Genomic DNA, 13106 nt, shown 5'->3' on the forward strand with positions numbered 1-13106 from the left:
TGGCTTTCTTTGCTTGTAGGTTGATAGAACTGCTTGTGCTGGAGGAACCTAGACTGAGGGGGTGATAAGAGTAACAAAGCTGTAGTAAAATTTAAAAGTAAGTATTTCAAAAGTAGGCCCTTTATTGTCTAACCTACTAGAACATTTTCACAATCAAAATTTATTTTATTTTTCTTTTTAGCAGAAAGAGTTGAAGGATTAGAGTCTGGTCCAGATTTGATGCTTATTACCTCCCTTTTTCTGGCTCTAGTTTCATGGTATAGACCTGTGGTGTCCACTATGGTAGGCTGAAGCCACGTGTGACTACTGAGCATTTGAAATGTGGCCAGTCCAGATTGACATGTGTTGTAAATGCAGAATACACACTGGGTTTTAAAGATTTAGTACAAAATATTTTTTTAAAATAGTACAAGTAGTATAATTGTATTCATTATGCAAATAATACAACAACTAATATCTCATTAATATTTTCATACTGAGCACATGTCAAAATATTTTTGATGTATTAGGTTAAATATGATGTTAAGATTACTGGGGGTCCTCAAACTACGGCTCGTGGCGGCCCGCCGAGGACATTTATCCGGCCTGCCGGGTGCCGCTGCCTGTCCTGCTTAGCAGCCAACTCGTCCCGGGCCCGCAGTGTGCATAGGAATTTGTTCATAGTTGTTGTTGTTTTAAACTATAGTCCGGCCCTCCAACGGTCTGAGGGACAGTGAACTGGCCCCCTGTTTAAAAAGTTTGAGGACCCCTGGTTTATCCTGTTTCTTTTTGCTATTTTAAATGCAGCTACTAGATAATTTTAAAGTGCCTCTGTGGTTTGCATTATATTTCTATTGGACAGTGCTTGTATAGATGTTTCTGTGTTATTAGTATTTTTGAGAAATTTCAAGGATGTATTTTAAAGGCTTCTACAACAAGGATGCATGACATTGGTAACAAAACTCTCGAAGAAAAGCTCAGTTATATTAATATCAAAACATCTAATGTTAACACTTGAGAGTTTTTTCTTTCTCTTTCATTGTGGGTTTTGAGGCAGTCAAACTAGAAGTAGAAGATATGCCTTAGAACCACTATGATTCCATGTTCCTCCAAGTCTGGAACATTGGGTGTTAGAAGCGCAAGTTAAAACAATTGGACTTCACTTACTGCTTTGACTTGGTCCAGTCCCACTGATAACCCAAGGTCACAGCCACTTCTTTCTGGGGCTGCTTCTTGAGATGCTCCATCCTCATGCATATATTTTTTTTTAAACATATTTTATTGATATTTCACAGAGAGGAAGGGAGAGGGATAGAGAGCTAGAAACATCGATGAGAGAGAAACATCGATCAGCTGCCTCCTGCACACTCCCCACTGGGGATGTGCCCATAACCAATGTACATGCCCTTGACCGGAATCGAACCCGGGACCTTTCAGTCCGCAGGCCGACGCTCTATCCACTGAGCCAAACCGGTTTCGGCTCCTCATGCATATTAAATACCTTCCTTTTGTTTTAACAAGAAGAGTATTTTTGTGTTTTAGCCATAAAAATGGATAGATAACTTTTTAAATGTAGTAACTAGTAAGTATAGTGGCTGACTAAGAAGGGTAGATAAGCCCATTCACTCCCTTAAAAGAAAAAAATAACCAAAACTGCTGAAGCCTTTCTGAATCTTAATTCTCCTTAATTATTGAATGATCCATTGTGCGCATTTTGGGATGAAACAGTATGCAAATGGATTGATAAATCAGCGGTACATAAATCTTTCTAAATTTGTGTCATGGAAAGGGTACATGTCCTTCCCCCTTTCCAACCTGAGAGAGGATTTTAGAGTCCACTAATGGTCATAAATTCAATGGAAACAATTAAGCACTGACTTTTTGTCTGGCACTATGCTAAGGACTTTACATGTACCTAGTAACCTTCCATCATTCCTACCATGTAGGTATTATTATTCCTGTTTTCCAGATGAGAAAACTGAGGCACAACAGGTTAAGTAATGCCAAAGATTATATGGTTGGTTATAGAACCAGGATTCCAACTCAGGTTGTCTGATCTCAGAAACCACTCCAAAAGTCTGCCCCAACAATAATAGTATTAACAATGATGATGGTGATGGTAATTATTATTATTATAGCAGCCAACCTTTACTAAGGGCAGCAACTATAGTCTAAGCAATTTTCATTCTTAATTTTTTTCTAAATACTAATAAAAGAAGTTGAGGCTTCATGTATTTTGATGTTTCATTTTATAACATATATACATTAGAGGCCTGATGCATGAAATTCGTGCAAGAATAGGCCTTCCTTCCCCCAGCTGCTGGCACCGGCTTCCCTCTGGCACAGGGGACCCGGGCTTCCTTGCAGCCCCGGCTTCCTCTGGAAGGACTTCTGGTCTAATTAGCATATATATATATATATATATATATATATATATATATATATATATATATGGAACCTCTTTTCTTGAACTTAATTTGTTCCAGAAGGCTGTTTGAAAACCAAATCATTTTTCCCCATTAGTAAATTGAATTAATCCGTTCCAGACCCACAAATGATTTTCTGGTTTAACCTTTCTTGCATACAGTACATGTCTGCTGTACTGTTTAATGTATAAATAAACACTTAAAAAACAAAAAGGACATGAAATGTAAATTAAAATCTAACAAAAAGGAAATGTACAGTAAGAAATGAAAATTTAACAATAATTAAAAGCAAAAAAACATGAAAATATTCACAGCACAATATCCTGAGGTAAACTGACTCATATTCGCACATTCTCTCCTTTGTTTGTCACCTGAGAGATGCGTGACTGATCATACAAGTACCAGCATGAAAGGGTTGTCAGGTTGAGAAGTAAGTTGTTTGAGATGGGAGATGTTCGAGAAATGAGGTTCCACCATATTTCAAAACCAAACCAAGGTTCTATCTTTTAAGACTAACTTTTACTTTTGAAGTTCCCATGACCTAGTCTCTCCGTACCTCTCTACTGTCTTTGTCCCTCCTTGCTACTTTAGATTGGTGGGGTCTCCTCTGTTCTGTGAACTGTTCCTTCTGCCTTTGTATTTTTGGTTGTGATTAAATTGTGGGGTCAAAGGACTCTAAAGATGGAGTGAACCTTTATTGATAGCATTTAGTCCAGTCCCAGATCAGATGAGGAAACTGAGGTCTGCAACTCGGGTTGCTGAAGGCTTCACAGCGAGAGCAGGCTAGGATCTGACCTTGATTGCTTTCTGACGTTCTGCCTTTATCCTTCCTGAGCCGGGGTCCTGCCTATCCTAAATGCCTGGAGGAAGCTCTTCACATCTAAAGTCTAATCCAGGCTTCACTGAATTCCTTATGACTGAATCTTCATAGGAACTATTTATGTATGCTGTGACTTCCTGAGCACCTTTTCTTATCTGGTCATAAGCTAACGGTGCAGATTGGCCCTTGTCTCCCACCTTTATTCATTGTTCCTTTATAAGGAACTAGGATTTTGGCTTATGCACTTGTATTTAAAATATTGCATAATGGTAATATACTAATGTGCTTTTTATTTTATTATTATTTTAAAGTTTGTTTTTATTGATTTCTGAGAGAGGAAGGGAGGAAAGAGAAAAGAAATGTTAATGAGAGAGGAAAAACATCTTTTGGCTGCCTCCTGCACACCACCCACTAGGGATCAAACCTGAAACCTGGGCATGTGCTCTGACCAGGAATCAAACCGGCGACCTCCTGGTGCAATGGACAGTGCACAACCGAGTCACACTGGCTGAGCATAATGTGCTTTTTAAAAGTGCCCTATTGTTCATACCATCCTATATAATAAAAGGCTAATACACAAATATACCGAACAACCGGAACAACTGGAACAACCAAACAACCTGTTGCTATGACATGCACTGACCACCAGGGGGCGTGGCTGAAGATGGGGGCGTCGGCCACGGCGGGATGGTGGAGCAGGTAAGTGGGGGTGCCAGACCAAGGTGGGGCGCCAGTTGCTGTCATCGAGGCGAACCTCTGGTGGTTACTGAAAATTCTTTGCTCCCACATGCTGCAGTTCCGCCCTGCGATCACACCTGCAGCCGGCATCGGCCCTGCTCTCACCCGCCACCAGTGCTGGAGCCGCCACTCACACCCACTGCCAGTGCCGGCCCCACTCACACCCACAGCTGGCGCTGGAGCCGCTGCTCACACCCGCTGCCAGTGCCCAGAGCCTGTCCCAATCGCTCTGTGCCATCAGCGGGTGTGAGTGGTGGCTGCAGGCCCTGATCACCCCTGAGGGCTTCTCCACCTCTCCCTCCTCCCAAGGGGCTATCAGGGCAGCAGCCACCACTCACACGTGCTGATCGCGCCAGCCCCACTCACACCCGCTGCTGGCACCGGCCCCAGTGGCTCTGCACCATCTGCAGTGTGATCGGGGGCGGCGGGAGCGGAGCTGCCGGCAGACAAGAGACCGGGGGCCGCCGTGGGAGAGACCGGGAGGAGGCACGGAGGATGGGCCGAGACCTGTCCCTGTGCCTACTGCAGCCTCACAGCCCACAGTTCCTTTCAAGGTGTGCGAATTCGTGCACTGGGTCCCTAGTTATACAATAAAGCCTTATTTTATAGGAGAATGTATAGTAAACTCGGATTAGAGAAGGATTCGTTTTGATCAATTAATATTCTCTATAACTGGCACTGACCATATATACCACCCATAAGTAATTTATTTAAAAATAATCACAGTGTGTTTATGTATACAATAATGCTTGAGAATCACGTAGTGCCTCACAGTGGCTTTCATCAACCTGTCTAGATTGCAACAGAAACCAAATCTCTTCATTTAAAGTTTTGGTATGTCAGAAGTTAAATTATACTATAATAACATCTGTGTTATCAATAATGAATTTGTAAACTAAATGCTTGATTAATATTTTGTCAGCCACTTATTAGCCTGTGGAAAGTTGTGGTAATCAGAGGTACTCCAGCAAAATGGAAAATATTTCAAGTGTCCCTTTGTTTGGATTGAAAGCCCATTGCTTAGAAAATAAACAGATTAGGTTTTTTTTATGGAAGTCACAATGGAATTTTCTTGAAATTACCTATTATAATGTGTATAGTAGGAAGTCATTTTAAGAAACATTGTGCCCTGTTGTGAGGACCAACATGGCCTTTATTCATCCAGTTGTAAAATTGAGTTACTTAGTAGCAAGTATTCAGTCTTGTATGGATTAAGCTGTCTTTCTGAGAATCAATGGGGTCTTCAGACAGAAAAACATTATAGTGTAGTTCATAGTGAGAATCTACTTAGAGATTAATAACTGGTGCTTTCTCACCCAGCAACCTTGCTACATGTTGACATTTCCAATTACATGGTTTAAATACCGAAAATCATGCCTTTCCTTCCAAGGAAAGACAGTTGAGAACATTAAGTATTTAAAAAGACATACCTGTTTGCTGGAAGAACATACCATGTTCATGGATTGGTAGAATCAACATCATTAAAATGTCCATACTACCCAAAGCAATCTATAGATTCAGTGCACTCCCCATTAAAATACCAATGGCATATTTCACAGATCTAGAAAGACCTCACCAAAAATTCATCTGGAATAAAAAAAGGCCCCGAATAGCCACAGCAATACTGAGAAAGAAGAATAAAGTAGGAGGGATCTCAATACCAGATGTCAAGCTGTATTACAAAGCCACTGTCCTCAAAACAGCCTGGTACTGGCACAAGAACAGACATATGGATCAATGGAATAGAATAGAGAATCCAGATATCGACCCAAACCAATATGCGCAATTAATATTTGCCAAAGGAGGCATGAGCATACAATGGAGTCAAGACAGTCTCTTCAATAAATGGTGTTGGGAAAATTGGACAGATACATGCAAAAAAATGAAACTAGATCACCAACGTACACCATACAAAAAATAAACTCAAAATGGCTACAGGACTTAAATATAAGACGGGAAACCATAAAAACACTAGAGGAATCCACAGGCAGCAAAATCTCAGACATATGCCAAAAGAACTTTTTCACTGATACCGCTCCTAGGGCAATGGAAGCCAAAGAGAAAATAAACAAATGGGACTACATCAAAATAAAAAGCTTTTGCACAGCAAAAGAAACCATCAACAAAACAACAAGAAACCCCACTGTATAGGAGAACATATTTGCAAATGTTATCACTGATAAAGGTTTAATCTCCAACATCTACAGGCAGCTTATACAACTTAATAAAAAGAAGATAAATGATCCAATAAAAAAATGGGCAACGGACTTAAATAGAATCTTTTCTAAAGAAGACAGAAGGAAGGCCAAGAGACACATGAAAACATGCTCAAAGTCACTAATTATCCGAGAGATGCAAATCAAAACGACAATGCGATACCATCTCACACCTGTCAGAATGGCTATCATCAACAAATCAACCAACGACAAGTGTTGGTGAGGATGCGGAGAAAAAGGAACCCTCGTGCACTGCTGGTGGGAATGCAGACTGGTGCAGCCACTGTGGAGAACAGTATGGAGTTTCCTCAAAAAACTGAAAGTGGGACTCCCATTTGACCCAGTAATCCCACTCCTAGGAAAATATCCTAAGAAACTAGAAACACCAATCAGAAAGGATATATGCACCCCTATGTTCATAGCAGCACAATTTACAATAGCTAAGATTTGGAAACAGCCTAAGTGCCCGTCAGCAGATGACTGGATCAGAAAACTGTGGTACATCTACACAATGGAATATTATGCTGCCATAAAAAAGAAGGAATTACTACCATTTGTAGGCACCTGGATGGAATTAGAGAACATTATGCTAAGTGAAATAAGCCAGTCAATGAAAGAAAAAACCACATGATATCACTCATTTGGGGATAATGAAAAACATTAAAAACTGATGAACATAAAGATAGATACAGAGGCAGTAAAGCATCAAACAGACTGTCAAATTACAGTGGGAAGGTTAGGGAGAGGTGGGGGAAATAAGAGATCAACTGAAGGACTTATATGCATGCATATAAGAGTAACCAACGGATGCAAAACATTGGGGGGTGAGGGCATGTATGGGAGTGGGGGGGGCAATGGTAAGATATGTACACATATAATACCTTAATAAAAAAAAATAAAAAGACATACCTGGGTGTATATTCCTGGAGCCTCAGAGCCTACTCTCCAAGTCCTCAGAGAAGCATGTGCTGTTCCTCTGGCTGTAGCAGTAGCAGCTCTATTGAGGGGCTGCTGGTTGTACTAAAAATTTCCTTTCCTTTTGTGTGGTTTTAAATGTTGCATATTGACATAGATGAAACTGTGGTTTGCAAATAGTTTAACTGTATGAAGGTCTACTCAGGAGGTTCTTTTCAGTTTTGTGTATGCTTTCTTAAGCAATTCAGATTTGTCCTAATTTTAGAGGAAGGATTTTTATTTGTCCATTGTAGAGCTTAATTGTGTTTTTTTAAACACCAAAGCTGTGTTTTCCATCATAATGATTTTAAAGAACATTAATTTTTATGCCTTGAAAGGGCATTCAAGCAAATTTCTTTAGTTCTACATATTGATTCCCATCAGCCTTTCAAAGTTATAATTTTAAAATAATTGTTGCAGTATGGATCCTGCTAGAGATATCTTTTAATAAATAAACAAACAAAAGATGTGATTTGACATCATCTGGTAAACTAATCTATGTTTTATTTTTCTTTATTCTTTTTTTGTTCATTGTAGAAAAATCTGGAAATAGAAGAGGTAAGTCACTGTACACAGAGATAACCCCTGTTAACATTTTTAGCACAAACATTTAAAAAATGTTCTGTATGTATAACCCACTTAAAAATGTTATTTTATTGTACATACTGGTTCATGGTTTGTACTTTTTTCATTCAATATGTTGGATTTGTTTTCCTAAGTTATTAGAGTAGACATATAATGAGTATTTGTCAATTTGGCCCAAACAGCTTAATGAATTGAGACAGTTAATTTGTAATTATTAGATTGTATGAAACTATGCATTTTAAATGTTTGGGTCATTGTTCACTCTGCCTGTGGGTGAGCAAATATTTAGTGAGTGACTGAATGGAGCCCAGCATGGTGAGGGACCTAACAAAAAATCAATCTCTTATCCCTGTCACCTATTGGCTCTGTTAGGTTATGTTTCTTGCATGAGGGTAGCTTTTACAAAACAGAATATTGAGTGTACATTTCAAGAACATTTTAGGAAGTTCTAAGTCTGCTGGTACAAAGTCAATTTGTAGTTGAGCCATTGCCTGGTCAGTCATGGTCTGCTTTCTTCTGTTGCTTCATCCGTTTGGTAGATGCTTTGGTTTCATCTCTTTTTCTCCTAGTAATTCTTAGTCAGTTCCCAAATAATTAGAAAAAAGTTCAAAGGAACCTCTCCAGAGTTTAAAATTCAGTCCCTTTTGGTATTCACTTTAAAAAAGAAAATTTCTCAAAAACCTAAATGGGAAATGCCAAGCTGAGGTAATGAATTTAGAAGAGTCAAAGGGACCTTTTGAAAAAAGCATTGTGAGGATGCTTTTGATGATTATGGCCATTTGTTTCAGATATTCTGGTGTCCTCCAAATCCATGTAATTATTGTTTTTATTTTGCAGAAGAAGAGGTTCTTTTTTTTTACATATATTCACTTAAAAATTAGAGGGAAAACTCAAACTCGCTCTTTGTGTTGGATTTTGGTTCAGCACCAGTGTTAACTTTCATTATGACAGTGCTAGGAAATGATCCATCTTTTAAGATCTGTGTGGGACAGGACTCACTAAAAACACTTCAGAAAAGACTTGCCTGCAGATGGTTAGGTAAGGGAGCAGTACGGTCAGGGTTGACATTCAGTAGGGGATGGAGAAGCTGAGATGGAGAGAATTTGGCGAGATGGAGTTAGCTGCCAGCTGAGTGGTGAATGGTTTTAGCATGGTGTGAAGGAAAATGAAAATAAACAGATTTTGGTAAAGTTGTTTGTTGTTGTTTTTTAGGTTGGTGTATTTCTATGTTTACTTCCATGTTCACTTTGGGGTATAGAGTTAAGAAGTACATTCTACTGTCCTTAAAAACCCACTAAGGCTTTTGTGTCTGGATTGCCAAATGTTCAAGAGCTGACGTACCCCAGATCTCAGAGTTCTGTTTCCTTTTTGGAATAGTGGGAAACGACACTTTTAATAGTGAAACTGAACCAGGTTCTTTCTTTTGAGAATGACCTTGAGGCACCTTGTGTTTTGTGGAAGTTTATTCACAGTGGAAATATGCTTTGGGGGGCTGTTGTCCCTCTTTTTGTTTTAACACGAGTTCCATTTGAATTTCCATAAGTCACCTTTTTCTGTTTCATGAGGACAAATGTTGTTCAGGTCGTCTCTTGTTAGCGTTCTAGGAAATGACACATTACCACTAACCCAGTACTTCAGAAACCCAAGTGGGAAGGAGTGAGGGGAAGTTATTTTTCCCTTACTTGGTCATGACAATACTTTTTATTAGAAACTAGAGGCCTGGTGCACGAAATTCATGCACGGGGGAGGAGGTTCCACTCAGCCTAGCCTGCACCTTCTTCAATCCGGGACCCCTCGGGGGATGCCCGACTGCCAGTTTAGGTCCAATCAGTATTCCACTGTTGCCACTCTTCTCATGGAATTTGCAAGTCAGCATGCTCTCAACTCAACAGTAACTTACATCCTGAAACTTTTTATGATCCTTGTTTAATGAATGTTGTTGATCAAAACATCTCTCTAGCAGCTTGTGTGGCTCTGATCAGCCTTCTCCTTGGAGCCACTTTCGTGCTTTTGGTTTGTACTTTGAAAGTTTTTTAAAACCATGTAATTCCCTTTCCCACCTGGATCACTCCAAAGTATTTTTCCTGACCCTAGTATCTTCAAATTTGTGAGTGATGGACATATTGGACAGAGTGGTTTTATAGTGTGGTGCAAATATAGCTCTTAAAAGATGTTGCTTTGTCTGCATGATTTAAGCTCTGCCTTTGTTTGTTACCTTTATAATGAAAGGGAGTAAAAATTTGGAAATGTTTTGAAGGCAAAGTGTTCTGCACGTTCTTGGACTGTGAAGTCGGTTATAAGAGTAGCTGAGCATATTCCCTGTCATTTTCCTTGCCCCTCCTTTTGCTCTTCTGCCTTTTTATTGACAGTACAGTGCTATTTGGGGTCAACACACAGTCCATTTTGCCTTTCTGCTGTGAGGTGCGACTGCTCTTTAACCCATGGTTATAAAATAATTAATTGGAAGGAAATCCTTAAAAAAGAACTTTTAAAGGTTATCTTGTTTGTTTTTAGTCACTGAGTTCATTTTTTTCTTTTCCACTTGTGTCATTAAGCTCCCTTTTTAATGAAGTATGAGTAACACATTTTCAAAGCTCAGAACTCTCCATTTTATAAACTCTGTTGTTATTTTCCAGGAGGAGGTTCTTTAGAGGAATTCTCCCTTTCTTTTCATGTGAATCTTTGTTTTTTGATGAAATAAAGAAAAAATCCAACAATAAATATTTATTGATTTGCAGGCTGCCTCTTTAGCGCCCATCCTAGGGAATATTTTTGTGACTTTTAGAAGGTTACAATGTAGAAGGGGTGACAAGAATATGCAGAACCTTCAGTGATCCAAATTTGCTACTGGCTGTTAGAACCTGTGAATCCAGGAGATGCCCAGGTGGGATGAAGGGATGCTTCTGGGAAGTGGGAGGCATGACTGGGGAGTGCGAAGTGTGTTTGGGGACTCTCAGGCATTCTGGGCAGTTGGAGTATCTGAGCAGGATCTGTGTGAGGACAGAGATGAGACCAAATGTTAGATCAACCTGGTCAGCCTTGGATGCTTGAATAAGCGGGGGAGAGCCCAGGAAAGTTGTGTGTCAGTTCAGCAGTAGGTAAAGCTGTGGTGTTAGAATGTGTGGAGTCAGGGGAGAAAGTGGAAGGCAAGATGCCAGTTAGAGGAGGACTGCAGTCATGTTAGCTGAGAGGCTTTGAGGATCGGAAATGCATGGCAATGGGAGGTGAGCGACCAAGGTTTAGTGCTGGGAAGGGAAGTGTGATGAAGAGAGAATCGGGTGTGTTGACTTCCTGTGTTTTTAGTGCCATCTCATTATTTTATGTAGCACAGATTGCTTTTTATTCCTCTCAGTTAGATATTAAATATTCCTCAGTGCTTTGTCTGTCACCACCCGGACACCTGAATATAAACTTGTAAACACCTCAGACGCTCTTATTTTGAACAACATTGATGGAAACACTGCATTTCCTATCAAAAATAGCTTTTTATTCAGCTAACTGCTTTAATAATATCAAACATTATATAATGCACGTTTTAAAAAAATGATACCAGGTTGAAATTGGCTTTCACTTTAGAAACAAAATGAAGATTAACTCCTTATTTCAGTGAGATGTCAGAGAGCTGGTATTCTCTCAGAAAGCTAAGGGCTCAATGTGGAACATGAATAATTAATAGCTTGAAAAATCTGCAAGTTACAATTTACTGTAGAAAAAAGATTATCAAGAAATTGTTTCAACTAATATGATGTTTTATATGGAGATAATAAAAACCATCTTTTGGTGTCTTATGTCCAGGGATGGAGTGATAGGGAATACGCCCATGGGACTTTGTCATGCTCTTTGAGGGCTTAGCAGTTCACCAATGACTGTGATTTGGGAGGGAGAGGGAAAAAGTGTAGCTCTGGGCTTCCCCGGATGTACTGGTTCCAAGGGGGTGGAACAGCAGGATTACCCTGACCCAGAGTCCTACGTTGTTGGTCCCCAGAACACTGAATAAAGATAACTGGTGAAAATAGTTTTCATATCTGTTGTTGTGGTTGAGATGGGCCTCATTTTATAACACTGCCTGCCCGCTTTTCCCTCAGCCTCTGGAGGAGGGGAGACAGGAATGGATTCGCTTCTATTCCTTATCAACCCGGAGACCTTATTTCATGGAATAATTTGTTTCTTTTCTGTAGCTAGTTTATCAATAAGGTTTAAAAAATCTATTTACTACTGATAAAGTAATACAATATGTAATCATTTTGTATAGACAGTGCTATGAAATGATTGAAGCATTTTTCAGAGTGGCTTGTGAGAAAGGAAAACTACATTTTGTTGAAGTGTTTTTTTGGGGGGATTTCTTGTCACGAAACGGAAGTCTGTGTGCCATTGGCTACTTGCAGACAATAGGTGACTGAGAGGAAATGGTGGTTTTCCTTTGAATAGCACTGGGTGCCTCCGGTTCCCCCCATGCAAGCACACACCTCATAGTGCTGTTTCTCAGAGCATAGCCCCAGGCTTTTTGGAGGGGGATGATCTGTTTTGTGTGTAATTGTAATGATGCAATCTCCTGGTGTTACAGATATTGTCTGTTTGAATAAAGATACTGACTTTCCTTCTTTCTCCAGTGCCAGTTGGAGGATGCAGGGCAGTTAAGGACAGACCACATCAGATGGAAGCACAGCTGGTGTATGGTGTTTTCTAGAGTTCCTGGACTACTTCTTTAGCTAAGCCAATATGCCAGGCCTTACTCATTTGTAGGTGACAAAGAAATACAATGATAATAGCGCTTATGCTATAGAAGAGATTTATTAGCTGAGTGTCCACAGTTGTGGGAGCGGCCTTAGTTGAGGCTGATGAAGGACCTTTGTCGCTGAACCAGGGCTAGATTGGTAACACTTCTCTGGCCATCTTGTGCAGGGTTAGTTTCAACTCAGAGAAAGCTGTGAGCTTTGCGTTTGTGGTGGCCGATGGAAGAAGCACTCTGGACTTAGCATGTTGACAGCAAGCCCTCCGGAGAATTTCTCAGGAATTAAGGACTTTCTCACATTGGGTCCTGTTCCCTCTCAGCTTGTGGCCAGTGGAGTTGGACATACTGGTTATCAGTTACGGCCTCATCCTGATGTCAGGGATAGGATGGGCTCCAGGACTGTATATGGCCGAGAACAGGGAAAGGTGAATTTCCCAAAGGAAAATAATTTGCTTTGACTGCTGAGAAAAGAGAGTATGGAAGCTGAGGAGATAACCAACCAACAAGTGGGCATTGCTGATGATGATATTTTGTAAAAGATAGTTGTAAGGTGAGGGTAACTCTGTGGGTGGGTTTCATGTTTTACCTTTTATATGACTGATTTCTTTGTTTCTTGATTCTTGTATCAAATGTTTCTTTTATAAAAAACGCTTTAG

The 13106-nt window shown here is 40.0% G+C and overlaps 1 protein-coding gene across 1 annotated transcript in view; it reads left to right on the forward strand.

Annotated features, from left to right (window-relative positions):
- Positions 1–13106, forward strand: part of MED12L (mediator complex subunit 12L) — a 411338-nt gene that overhangs the window by 150788 nt on the left and 247444 nt on the right. The window lies entirely within an intron of this gene.

This window comes from Plecotus auritus (genome assembly GCF_963455305.1).
Source record: "Plecotus auritus genome assembly, chromosome: 2".
Lineage (NCBI taxonomy): Eukaryota > Metazoa > Chordata > Mammalia > Chiroptera > Vespertilionidae > Plecotus > Plecotus auritus.